This window comes from Apostichopus japonicus, chromosome 3 (assembly GCF_037975245.1).
Source record: "Apostichopus japonicus isolate 1M-3 chromosome 3, ASM3797524v1, whole genome shotgun sequence".
Taxonomy (NCBI): Eukaryota; Metazoa; Echinodermata; class Holothuroidea; order Aspidochirotida; family Stichopodidae; genus Apostichopus; species Apostichopus japonicus.
This window is the reverse complement of record NC_092563.1, coordinates 25,045,423-25,058,000: the sequence shown is the minus strand read 5'-3', so window position 1 is coordinate 25,058,000 and position 12,578 is coordinate 25,045,423. Positions and strand designations below refer to the sequence as shown.

At 35.3% G+C, this 12,578-nt stretch overlaps 1 long non-coding RNA gene across 50 annotated transcripts in view; it reads left to right on the top strand.

Annotated features, from left to right (window-relative positions):
* The window catches only part of LOC139965589 (uncharacterized), a 31,395-nt gene that overhangs the window by 5,064 nt on the left and 13,753 nt on the right, over positions 1 to 12,578 (top strand). For 29 of the 50 annotated variants that reach the window (XR_011792312.1, XR_011792309.1, XR_011792298.1 and 26 more), the window contains 14 exons: positions 386 to 488; positions 896 to 989; positions 1,454 to 1,559; positions 2,043 to 2,144; positions 2,558 to 2,651; positions 3,116 to 3,221; positions 3,686 to 3,787; positions 8,936 to 9,038; positions 9,445 to 9,538; positions 9,997 to 10,101; positions 10,580 to 10,681; positions 11,150 to 11,252; positions 11,658 to 11,751; positions 12,210 to 12,314. This is a non-coding gene — a long non-coding RNA (uncharacterized lncRNA). The remainder of the gene's footprint in view (positions 1 to 385; positions 489 to 895; positions 990 to 1,453; positions 1,560 to 2,042; positions 2,145 to 2,557; positions 2,652 to 3,115; positions 3,222 to 3,685; positions 3,788 to 8,935; positions 9,039 to 9,444; positions 9,539 to 9,996; positions 10,102 to 10,579; positions 10,682 to 11,149; positions 11,253 to 11,657; positions 11,752 to 12,209; positions 12,315 to 12,578) is intronic. The other 21 variants (XR_011792313.1, XR_011792311.1, XR_011792306.1 and 18 more) reach the window with 18 other exon arrangements.

The following is a 12,578-nucleotide window of genomic DNA, read 5'->3' as shown; positions in this document are numbered from 1 at the left end:
GCCTAGCGTTAGTTAAAGAAACCGTGTTTATTTCTTTAATGGTTGTGATCATGGTGAAAATAGTTTAGAAATGTGTTATGTGGTATCCTGTCATGTTTTTTTTCTAGGCATAAGTTTGATGCTGCAATGATGAAAATATATCGCCGCTTTGAGTTTCAGTGAAGAAAGACAAACTGAAGGAAATATTCTGAGCAGCAACGATGGATAACTTAATTCTTGCATACTTTCACTAATTTATCACGAGGCATTGTCGGAATTGTTGTCCAGGATAGATGTTGTGAAGGGTGGTGTTGTGACTGTTGTCCAGGGTGTCCAAGTTTTTTGTATCAAATTTGTTATTATTTATTATATGTTGTGAATAATCACTTTCGTTCTCAATTCTCAGCAGGAGATATTGACATAGATGTTGACAGTAAAGAAGAGATTGTCTTTTAACCTGGACAGGAGCAGAAAAGGGAATGTAGTTCTTTTCCCTAGAATTTAAAAAGGTATGAATATTGACCTTACTAAAAGATAACTTGCATGATGTGTGTATGTACTTATGAAACATTTCTGACTTAAAACATCATGAGCATTCAGTGATTTATACAGGTATGTTGATTGAGAGATGCTATGTATTCTTAAAGAATCTTAGAAGATGTGTTTATAAACTGCGTTCAACATTTTTGACTTTTATGGCCATATGCAAGTTTTGTGCTGCAATGATGAAAATATATCGCCGCTTTGAGTGTCAGTGAAGAAAAGACAAAGCTGAAGGAATTATTCTGAGCAGCATGGAAATGTTCTATTGTCCTTTTAAGGAATAAATCAAGTTTTGGTGTGCCAAAGTTTGGTTTTATGAAACTGAATAAATATCCTGTGATTGTTATTCATATTTTGTTACGATTATTTACAGGAAAGATGAATATTGTTGCCAAAAGATTGAAAGATGAGGCATTATGCTTCACCAGCAGAAAAGAGAGTTTGGGCTTGACTTGGCCCCTCTAGAGGTACGAATCTATCCCTAGCTTTATTTCAATTATCAACTACTTCATGTTTAAGTTTTTCAAGGACCATTTTTATACCCTCAATAAAATAATGCAACAGAAGACATTCTCAGTAAATTGTCCGACATTTGTACAGATCATTTGGTCTTTGTGGCACACCATGTTTTGTGTTTGTTTGACAGGATTATACTTATTGATATGGAAGTTATGTTGCAATATTGTTATGATTGTAGAAAGCTTGTCTAAATATTTATTTTTCAATGCAAATTCCATGGATCCTACTGTGATGAAATATTTACACCAACTTTGACTTCTCTGAAGACAAAATGGACGTAATTCTGAGTACGGATGGATTGGAAAAGTACAGAAATGTTAAGAAATACCCAATTTTTATACCAAAGAGGATTGCCATATGGTGTTGCAAACTCATTTTGATTCAATCACATTTTTCCCCTCAATATTTACAGAAACATTGCACTTTTATGTGGAGTGAAAAGACGATGCAAAGACGATGAAAAGTTTTTCAATCTCTGAAGGAGAAGCAAACTAACTGAAAACTTCTCAATTTCAAAGGTTTGAATTTTGTTCTTTTCAACCCTTAACATATTGCCAATTTAGAAATTGATGAAAGACCTATGACATGTATTTTGACTTGTCCAGAAGCACCACCTGCCTAGCGTTAGTTAAAGAAACCGTGTTTATTTCTTTAATGGTTGTGATCATGGTGAAAATAGTTTAGAAATGTGTTATGTGGTATCCTGTCATGTTTTTTTTCTAGGCATAAGTTTGATGCTGCAATGATGAAAATATATCGCCGCTTTGAGTTTCAGTGAAGAAAGACAAACTGAAGGAAATATTCTGAGCAGCAACGATGGATAACTTAATTCTTGCATACTTTCACTAATTTATCACGAGGCATTGTCGGAATTGTTGTCCAGGATAGATGTTGTGAAGGGTGGTGTTGTGACTGTTGTCCAGGGTGTCCAAGTTTTTTGTATCAAATTTGTTATTATTTATTATATGTTGTGAATAATCACTTTCGTTCTCAATTCTCAGCAGGAGATATTGACATAGATGTTGAGAGTAAAGAAGAGTTTGTCTTTTAACCTGGACAGGAGCAGAAAAGGGAATGTAGTGCTTTCCCTAGAATTTAAAAAGGTATGAATATTGACCCTACTAAAAGATAACTTGCATGATGTGTGTATGTACTTATGAAACATTTCTGACTTAAAACATCATGAGCATTCAGTGATTTATACAGGTATGTTGATTGAGAGATGCTATGTATTCTTAAAGAATCTTAGAAGATGTGTTTATGAACTGCGTTCAACATTTTTGACTTTTATGGCCATATGCAAGTTTTGTGCTGCAATGATGAAAATATATCGCCGCTTTGAGTGTCAGTGAAGAAAAGACAAAGCTGAAGGAATTATTCTGAGCAGCATGGAAATGTTCTATTGTCCTTTTAAGGAATAAATCAAGTTTTGGTGTGCCAAAGTTTGGTTTTATGAAACTGAATAAATATCCTGTGATTATTCATATTATTCATATTTTGTTACGATTATTTACAGGAAAGATGAATATTGTTGCCAAAAGATTGAAAGATGAGGCATTATGCTTCACCAGCAGAAAAGAGAGTTTGGGCTTGACTTGGCCCCTCTAGAGGTACGAATCTATCCCTAGCTTTATTTCAATTATCAACTACTTCATGTTTAAGTTTTTCAAGGACCATTTTTATACCCTCAATAAAATAATGCAACAGGAGACATTCTCAGTAAATTGTCCGACATTTGTACAGATCATTTGGTCTTTGTGACACATCATGTTTTGTGTTTGTTTGACAGGATTATACTTATTGATATGGAAGTTATGTTGCAATATTGTTATGATTGTAGAAAGCTTGTCTAAATATTTATTTTTCAATGCAAATTCCATGGATCCTACTGTGATGAAATATTTACACCAACTTTGACTTCTCTGAAGACAAAATGGACGTAATTCTGAGTACGGATGGATTGGAAAAGTACAGAAATGTTAAGAAATACCCAATTTTTATACCAAAGAGGATTGCCATATGGTGTTGCAAACTCATTTTGATTCAATCACATTTTTCCCCTCAATATTTACAGAAACATTGCACTTTTATGTGGAGTGAAAAGACGATGCAAAGACAATGAAACGTTTTTCAATCTCTGAAGGAGAAGCAAACTAACTGAAAACTTCTCAATTTCAAAGGTTTGAATTTTGTTCTTTTCAACCCTTAACATATCGCCCATTTAGAAATTGATGACAGACCTATGACTTGTTTTTACTTGTCCAGAAGCACCACCTGCCTAGCATTAGTTAGAGAAACCGTGTTAATTTCTTTAATGGTTGTGATTATGGTGAAAATAGTTTGGAAATGTGTGATGTGGTATCCTGTCATGTTTTTTCCTAGGTATAAGTTTGATGCTGCAATGATGAAACTATATCGCCGCTTTGAGTTTCAGTGAAGAAAGACAAACTGAAGGAAATATTCTGAGCAGCAACGATGAATAACTTAATTCTTGCATACTTTCACTAATTTATCATTAAGCATTGCCGGAATTTTATTGTGGAGGATAGATGTTGTGAAAGGTGGTGTTGTTGAAGCTTTTTGTATCAAATTTGTTATTATTTATTATTTGTTGTATATAATCACTTTTGTTCTCAATTCTCAGCAGGAGAGATTGACATAGATGTTGACAGTAAAGAAGAGTTTGTCTTTAATCCTGGACAGGAGCAGAAAAGGGAATGTAGTGCTTTCCCTAGAATTTGAAAAGGTATGAATATTGACCTTACTAAAAAATAACTTCCATGATTGTTTGTATGTACTGATTAAACATTTCTGACTTATAAAATCATAACCATTCAGTGATTTAATTAGGTATGTTGATTGAGAGATGCTATCTATTCTTAAAGAATCTAAGAAGTTGTGTTTATGAACTGAGTTCAACATTTTTATCTCAATACATTACTTGTATAGAGATATTGTAACAGTAAGTGGGACTCTCTCTTCTCTTAAAAATTGAGCGTCTTCAAACAAAGTTCTTTTTCTCTGGAATTTCCAGAGCAAGAATATATCATATAGACCAACAAAAGTTACTATTTTTTATTCCAGAATTGTATCTCATTCTGTGACTTTTTCACCGATTTATGTCCAAATCGGGCCAATTTGGACTGAAAACACACTTTGTCAGACCTGTTTTGCACACGCTCCAAAACTTATGTTTTATGAAAGAGAATAGAATAGAACTGTCTTTCAACAGTGGTATCGTCTAAGATAGGGTCCTATGTATTATATATTTTATTAACATTTTAAACTTTCATTTGTTGTTTACAGGTAGGTATTAATAAGAATTTTACTACCTGTATATGACATTTTATGGCTTTTATTTGCTTTATTTGATGGTTAAATGATTTTTCTTTCTTAAAACAACACTGAGCTGCCGCCAATACTATTAGTAAAAAGGTCCGTTTTTGATGATTAAGCCCCGCCCCCAAGTCTGTTTTGTAGCAGATTGGCTATGACTCATAACAGCTACACGAAAATGGCTACGCTCGCGACCAATTTCTGTAGTGTAGTTAGGTACGCGAGGTGTTAGTGTATTGCATGCTAATTACATTCTGTACTGCTGAATTCCATTTAAGGATAGTACTGGTGTTCAGGTAGCTTTTCAGAGCAAGGGCCATGATAAGTTTGTTTGATTGCCCTTCATGTATTTTGTATAATTACGTATACACATTCTTGTATTTCTGAAGGCTACTTACTTACTGTAGGCCTAGTGCATTTAAAAAATATATATATATATAAGCCTAGGCCTATTAGGCTTTCAGTGATAGCCACATTAGCATTGTACTGGTGTTCAGACAGCTTTTCCTAGGAAGGACCAGGGTAAGTTTGTTTGATGGGTACGTATAAAAGAGGAGCCGGCCATAGCATCACAACTTTTATAAGACTATCAAAATTGTATAAGGTTATGTTTTATTTATAAGGATATAAGATGTATAAGGTTATATGAAGTATGTTTAGCTTTCTTTTGAACCTGTAATGTTTGACATCAAATGTACAAAGAATTAAAATAAAATAACAAAATGGAGAGGAACTGAGGTGGCTATTAGGGGAAGAGGAGGCCAGTCCAGGGTCTTAGCTAGCAATGCGTCTCGCCGTCTTTGAGACGGCTAGATCGAAATGAAAGACGGCCGAATTTGAGTGGGACAGCTTTTGAGACGCCAATAAATGGCTCTGTAACTATTAGTTATTTGTATGTACTGCTCAGTCAACGGGCGCCGCACGTTTAAAATGATGACAATACTGTGAAATAATCACTGAAAAAACCCTGACAGTCGATCCTTTCGTTATAACAGCTTGGAATACAGTCCAGTCAACAACACAATATAAAAACCTACACTCAATAGCCAACCACCTAGCTAGCTAAAAAAAATCGTTTCGTCGCGTGATCATTTTCGCACACCCGTGTATTTGTATTTATTCTTTCCAAGCTAGGTGTTGTGTATCACGGTACTGTGGAAAGAGTGAGCTAATATTGACAGCTCCTGCGATGTTTTCCTTATATACCTGAAAAGGCAGGAGGGAAAAGTTTTGCGTCGTAGTAACGACCATGCAGTCTGTCTGGTTTCAAAATGGCGCGAAATTTCCGATTAATTTATATTAATGTGATATTGCGCGGGTTCGAGAAATCATTTGTCAAGGCAATACAATAGGATGTATGCAACACAAGCCGGCGACGCGGTACTACCCGGTTCCTAATTTATTACCCGAATCCTACGCAAAGTGTGATTTTTTTTTGCAAACCGATGGTTAGGCAGATTTTCCATTGACCAAGTTAGTGTGGTGTAAGGCTACCATGTGGTCGAAGATAACAGCAATAACGAAAGTATTCTATTGATATCTTATAACTGCGTCACAATTTCAGCTAATAAACAGACGGCTAGGCTAGATTACCCCCATTGACTTAGTATGATGTTAGGCAACCATGTGGTCGAAGTTGTCGAACGTAACAGCAATAATGAAAGTATTCCATGGATATCTTATAACTGCGTCACAAATTCAGCGAAGATGCAGATGGTTAGGTTTAGCTAGATTTCCATTGACTCAGTGTGGTGTTAGGCTACCATGTGGAAGAAATGATTGATTCAATCGTTTATTTCATAGAAGGAGAGGTTGACAAGGAATTTTACGAGATGTTTATGGGTTATAGACGGGATAACAAAACAATAATCAGCGCAAGTGGCTTTTTTCTAATCGTTTATTCCAAATGCGATCAAATTGCGCGAATCGCGCAATCTAGTGGCTAATGCGAACCATGGGCCTGCATATAAGATAGTAGTACTAGTAGTAACTGTTTAAGAGCTAAATTGGATATTTATATGGTCTGATCCAATAGACGTGGAGAGCAAGCATAATCAGCGGCGGCAGTGTGAGCTAGTAGTAATGTTAATTATATGAAGTACAGTAATTAACAAGTTAATGAAAGAAACAAAAGCAAATAGAAATTATTGAGGAAGGAATTATCTTACACCTACGTATTTGAACATGAAAACATAAAGTAAGATATTTTTCACCGTACCCATTTTGTTAGAAAATAATATACATTAGCCTATTATTTTAAAATAAAAATGTACTACGAGCCACTGACATCAGTACTAACTACTAGCTTCAACGTTAGTAGTCAGTACCGTGACAGTAGTGCTAGGCTACTCGATGTTGAGCCTAGGCCGTTTTTTTTTTGTACTAATATTTAGCATATCGAAGTGGCGATCACATTTTCATTCTGGGCCACCAGAATTTGGGGAAAATTTGGGGAGAATTTGGTGACCGCATTCACTGGGGAATGAAAAAGGGTTGAGTATGATTGTTACCATGGTAATATATGAAGACATGAGCTTTTTTCGTGGATTTCCTTGATTTCTTTTCTACCTCCGAAATTTACATCTCTCAATTTCCGTTAATTTCTAACAACAGCGTTACTGTATCATTTGATCCGTCATTCGCATGTTTTTCATTACCGAATCGATGCATATCCAACCTGCAGAGGGACAAAAATTATTATCCTAACACACTGTAGCATACGCAAACTGGAGCTTATACCGCAAATTTTTCTCTGGATTTTCATAACGTTCCCAACATTATTGCATCGATATTTTCATAAATTTCCCATGATTTTCAAAATTTTTGTTATCATTAGAGAAGTGACAATTGAGGATAAGTGTAGTGCTGTAGCTGCTGAATATTATTCCAGATTAAAACAGACCATTGTGTACATTTTATGAACAGTAACATTTTAAGTATGGGTCGCCATGATTGAAAGAATCAAGTAGGGTGAAAACGACAGGCTAGGCATGTGTCTTCAGTGTGCATATTTTGGCGTGAAACTTTGCTTTTGAGTGTTTTAATCAATTTAAAAATCTTTATAAAATAGGCACCAAAATGTTGTCTTTAAACCTCGAATTTCTCAGAGCTTCTGGGGGCTTGGACCCCTGTACCCCAACCGGGGCGTTGCCCATGGACCCTACCACAGGCCCTAAGGCATGCCCATGGACCCCACCTATAACTGTGTCGCTCTGCAAGCTGACTGACGCCAACGGCGTTAGTATAGTATCACCTACAAAGTTCAGTGATTTTTTTTTTACCCCAGGCTCATCCCTGTATGGATGACATTAACAGAATAAAGGCATATACTTATTAGATACACAGTAGGCTATATATAATTGTAATATATCAATTACTATAAGCTGTTTTCATGGTGCACTTTTGCACCTAGTGTTTTATAGCACTTTTTATGTTTGAATTCCCCCCAAAAATCATGATGGCTTAGGTGTTTTCACAGCTTTCTAAGCATACTTTTAACCCCAATTGTGTCAAATAAACCATTGATAGGGGCTGGGCTTCCAGGGGCCCTAAGGCGGGCCCCTGGACCCCACCCGTTATAGGCTTCGCGCTCGCGCAGGCGCCTTCGGCGCCAGATGGATAGTCTCCTGAGCACTCAGTAACAGATGAGACACCCTATTTGAAATTTCTGGCTAAGACCCTGGAGGCCACCCATCACTTGCATATAAAAACTTGTAACCTTCTTTTACATTATTTTTTTCCAAGTCATAAATCCATGAAATCTTCATGTCCAAAAATTGAGATGGAAAAACGTGTTTTGTTTTGATATCTAGAAATGGACACAGTTTTGATGGTAGTCACCACTACAGTAACATACATAGGTCAATAGGCCTAGCTCTCAAGGCAGGCATCAAGAATATGGTCGAGTTGTTCGCCTCTTCTAATTTGGCTGTTGTCATTGACGTCAAACTATATGACCAAAAAGTCCAACAGAGACTGACCTAAGATGAAGGATACCACATAAAAAACAAGTTCTTAGGTATTCTATGACATTACTAAACCTTGCAATGTCGTTCTTTCGACTAACAGGCAATGAGCGCTAAAGGCAAGACTAGCAGGATAAAGTGTAACCTGCAGAGACTATTCGTGGCAAAGTAGCAAAAATGCAAGTTATGTATTTGTTGTACCATGATTGATATTGATAATTGTAGAGACAGAGCAAAGATTTGAAATTAGGAATCAAAATGAAAACTTCCAGTATTGAGATACTGCATCATTGATGCTCTTGTTGACTTTTATGGCCATAGACATAAGTTTGATGCTGCAATGATGAAAATATATCGCCGCTTTGAGTTTCAGTGAAGAAAGACAAACTGAAGGAAATATTCTGAGCAGCAACGATGGATAACTTAATTCTTGCATACTTTCACTAATTCATCATGAGGCATTGCCGGAATTGTTGTCCAGGATAGATGTTGTTGAGGGTGGTGTTGTCTAGGGTGTTGTCGAAGCTTTTTGTATCAAATTTGTTATTTTTAATTATATGTTGTGAATAATCACTTTCGTTCTCAATTCTCAGCAGGAGAGATTGACATAGATGTTGTTGGTAAAGAAGAGTTTGTCTTTAATCCTGGACAGGAGCAGAAAAGGGAATGTAGTGCTTTTCCCTAGAATTTAAAAAGGTATGAATATTGACATACTAAAAGATAACTTGCATGATGTGTGTATGTACTGATTAAACATTTCTGACTTATAAAATCATGACCATTCAGTGATTTATACAGGTATGTTGATTGAGAGATGCTATGTATTCTTAAAGAATCTTAGAAGATGTGTTTATGAACTGCGTTCAACATTTTTGACTTTTATGGCCATAGACAAGTTTTGTGCTGCAATGATGAAAATATATCGCCGCTTTGAGTGTCAGTGAAGAAAAGACAAAGCTGAAGGAATTATTCTGAGCAGCATGGAAATGTTCTATTGTCGTATTAAGGAATAAATCAAGTTTTGGTGTACCAAAGTTTGGTTTTATGAAACTGAATATATTTCCTGTTATTGTTATTCATATTTTGTTATGATTATTTACAGGAAAGATGAATATTGTTGCCAAAAGATTGAAAGATGAGGCGTTATGCTTCAGCAGCAGAAAAGAGAGTTTGGGCTTGACTTGGCCCCTCTAGAGGTACAAATCTATCCCTAGCTTTATTTTAATCATCAACTACTTCTTGTTTAAGTTTTTCAAGGACCATTTTTATATCCTCAATAAAATAATGCAACTGAAGACATTCTCAGTAAATTGTCCGACATTTGTACAAATCATTTGGTCTTTGCCACACAATATGTTTTGTGTTTGTTTTACAGGATTATACTTATTGATATGGAAAGTTATGTTGCAATATTGTTACGATTGTAGAATGCTTGCCTAAGTATGAATTTTCCAATGCAAATTCCATGGATCCTACTGTGATGAAATATTTATACCAACTTTGACTTCTCTGAAGACAAAATGGACGTAATTCTGAGTACGGATGGATTGGAAAAATACAGAAGAAAAACCCAATTTTTATACCAAAGAGGATTGCTATATGATGTTGCAAACTCATTTTGATGCGATCACATTTTTTCCCTCAATATTTACAGAAACATTGCACTTTTATGTGGAGAGAAAAGACGATGCAAGGACGATGAAAAGTTTTTCAATCTGTGAAGGAGAAGCAAACTAACTGAAAACTTCTCAATTTAAAAGTTTGAATTTTGTTCTTTTCAACCCTTAACATATTGCCCATTTAGAAATTGATGAAGGATCAATGACTTGTTTTTACTTGTCCAGAAACATCACCTGCCTAGCATTAGTTAAAGAAACGGTGTTAATTTCTTTAGTGGTTGTGATTATGGTGAAAATAGTTACTTTGGAAATGTGTGATGTGGTATCCTATCATGTTTTTTTCTAGGCATAAGTTTGATGCTGCAATGATGAAAATATATCGCAGCTTTGAGTTTCAGTGAAGAAAGACAAACTGAAGGAAATATTCTGAGCAGCAAAGATGTATAACTTAATTCATGCATACTTTCACTAATTTATCATGAGGCATTGCCGGAATTGTTGTCCAGGATAGATGTTCTCAAGGGTGGTGTTGTCCAGGGTGTTGTCCAAGCTTTTTGTATCAAATATGTTATTATTTATTATATGTTGTGAATAATCACTTGTGTTCTCAATTTTCAGCAGGAGAGATTGACATAGATGTTGACAGTAAAGAAGAGTTTGTCTTTAATCCTGGACAGGAGCATAAAAGGGAATGTAGTGCTTTCCCTAGCATTTAAAAAGGTATGAATATTGACCTTTCTAAAAAATGACTTCCATGATGTGTGTATGTACTGATTAAACATTTCTGGCTTACACAAACATGACCATTCAGTGAATTATACAGGTATGTTGATTCAGAGATGCTATCTATTCTTAAAGAATCTTAGAAGATGTGTTTATGAACTGAGTTCAACATTTTTGACTTTTATGGCCATAGGCATAAGTTTGATGCTGCAATGATGAAAATATATCGCCGCTTTGAGTTTCAGTGAAGAAAGACAAACTGAAGGAAATATTCTGAGCAGCAACGCTGTATAACTTGCCTCTTGCATACTTTCACTAATTTATCACGAGGCATTGCCGGAATTGTTGTCCAGGATAGATGTTGCCAAGGGTGGTGTTGTCCAGGATGTTGTTCAAGCTTTTTGTATCAAATATGTTATTATTTGTTATATGTTGTGAATAATCACTTTCATTCTCAATTCTCAGCAGGAGATATTGACATAGATGTTGACAGTAAAGAAGAGTTTGTCTTTTAACCTGGGCAGGAGCATAAAAGGGAATGTAGTGCTTTTCCCTAGCATTTAAAAAGGTATGAATATTGACATACTAAAAGATAACTTGCATGATGTGTGTATGTACTTATGAAACATTTCTGACTTATAAAATCATGACAATTCAGTGATTTATACAGGTATGTTGATTCAGAGATGCTATCTATTCTTAAAGAATCTTAGAAGATGTGTTTATGAACTGCGTTCAACATTTTTGACTTTTATGGCCATAGGCAAGTTTTGTGCTGCAATGATGAAAATATATCGCCGCTTTGAGTGTCAGTGAAGAAAAGACAAGCTGAAGGAATTATTCTGAGCAGCATGGAAATGTTCTATTGTCCTATTAAGGAATAAATCAAGTTTTAGTGTACCAAAGTTTGGTTTTATGAAACTGAATATATTTCCTGTTATTGTTATTCATATTTTGTTATGATTATTTACAGGAAAGATGAATATTGTTGCCAAAAGATTGAAAGATGAGGCGTTATGCTTCAGCAGCAGAAAAGAGAGTTTGGGCTTGACTTGGCCCCTCTAGAGGTACAAATCTATCCCTAGCTTTATTTTAATCATCAACTACTTCTTGTTTAAGTTTTTCAAGGACCATTTTTATATCCTCAATAAAATAATGCAACAGAATACATTCTCAGTAAATTGTCCGACATTTGTACAAATCATTTGGTCTTTGCCACACAATATGTTTTGTGTTTGTTTTACAGGATTATACTTATTAATATGGAAAGTTATGTTGCAATATTGTTACGATTGTAGAATGCTTGCCTAAGTATGAATTTTCCAATGCAAATTCCATGGATCCTACTGTGATGAAATATTTATACCAACTTTGACTTCTCTGAAGACAAAATGGACGTAATTCTGAGTACGGATGGATTGGAAAAATACAGAAGAAAAACCCAATTTTTATACCAAAGAGGATTGCCATATGATGTTGCAAACTCATTTTGATGCGATCACATTTTTTCCCTCAATATTTACAGAAACATTGCACTTTTATGTGGAGAGAAAAGACGATGCAAGGACGATGAAAAGTTTTTCAATCTGTGAAGGAGAAGCAAACTAACTGAAAACTTCTCAATTTAAAGGTTTGAATTTTGTTCTTTTCAACCCTTAACATATTGCCCATTTAGAAATTGATGAAGGATCAATGACTTGTTTTTACTTGTCCAGAAACATCACCTGCCTAGCATTAGTTAAAGAAACCGTGTTAATTTCTTTAGTGGTTGTGATTATGGTGAAAATAGTTACTTTGGAAATGTGTGATGTGGTATCCTATCATGTTTTTTTCTAGGCATAAGTTTGATGCTGCAATGATGAAAATATATCGCCGCTTTGAGTTTCAGTGAAGA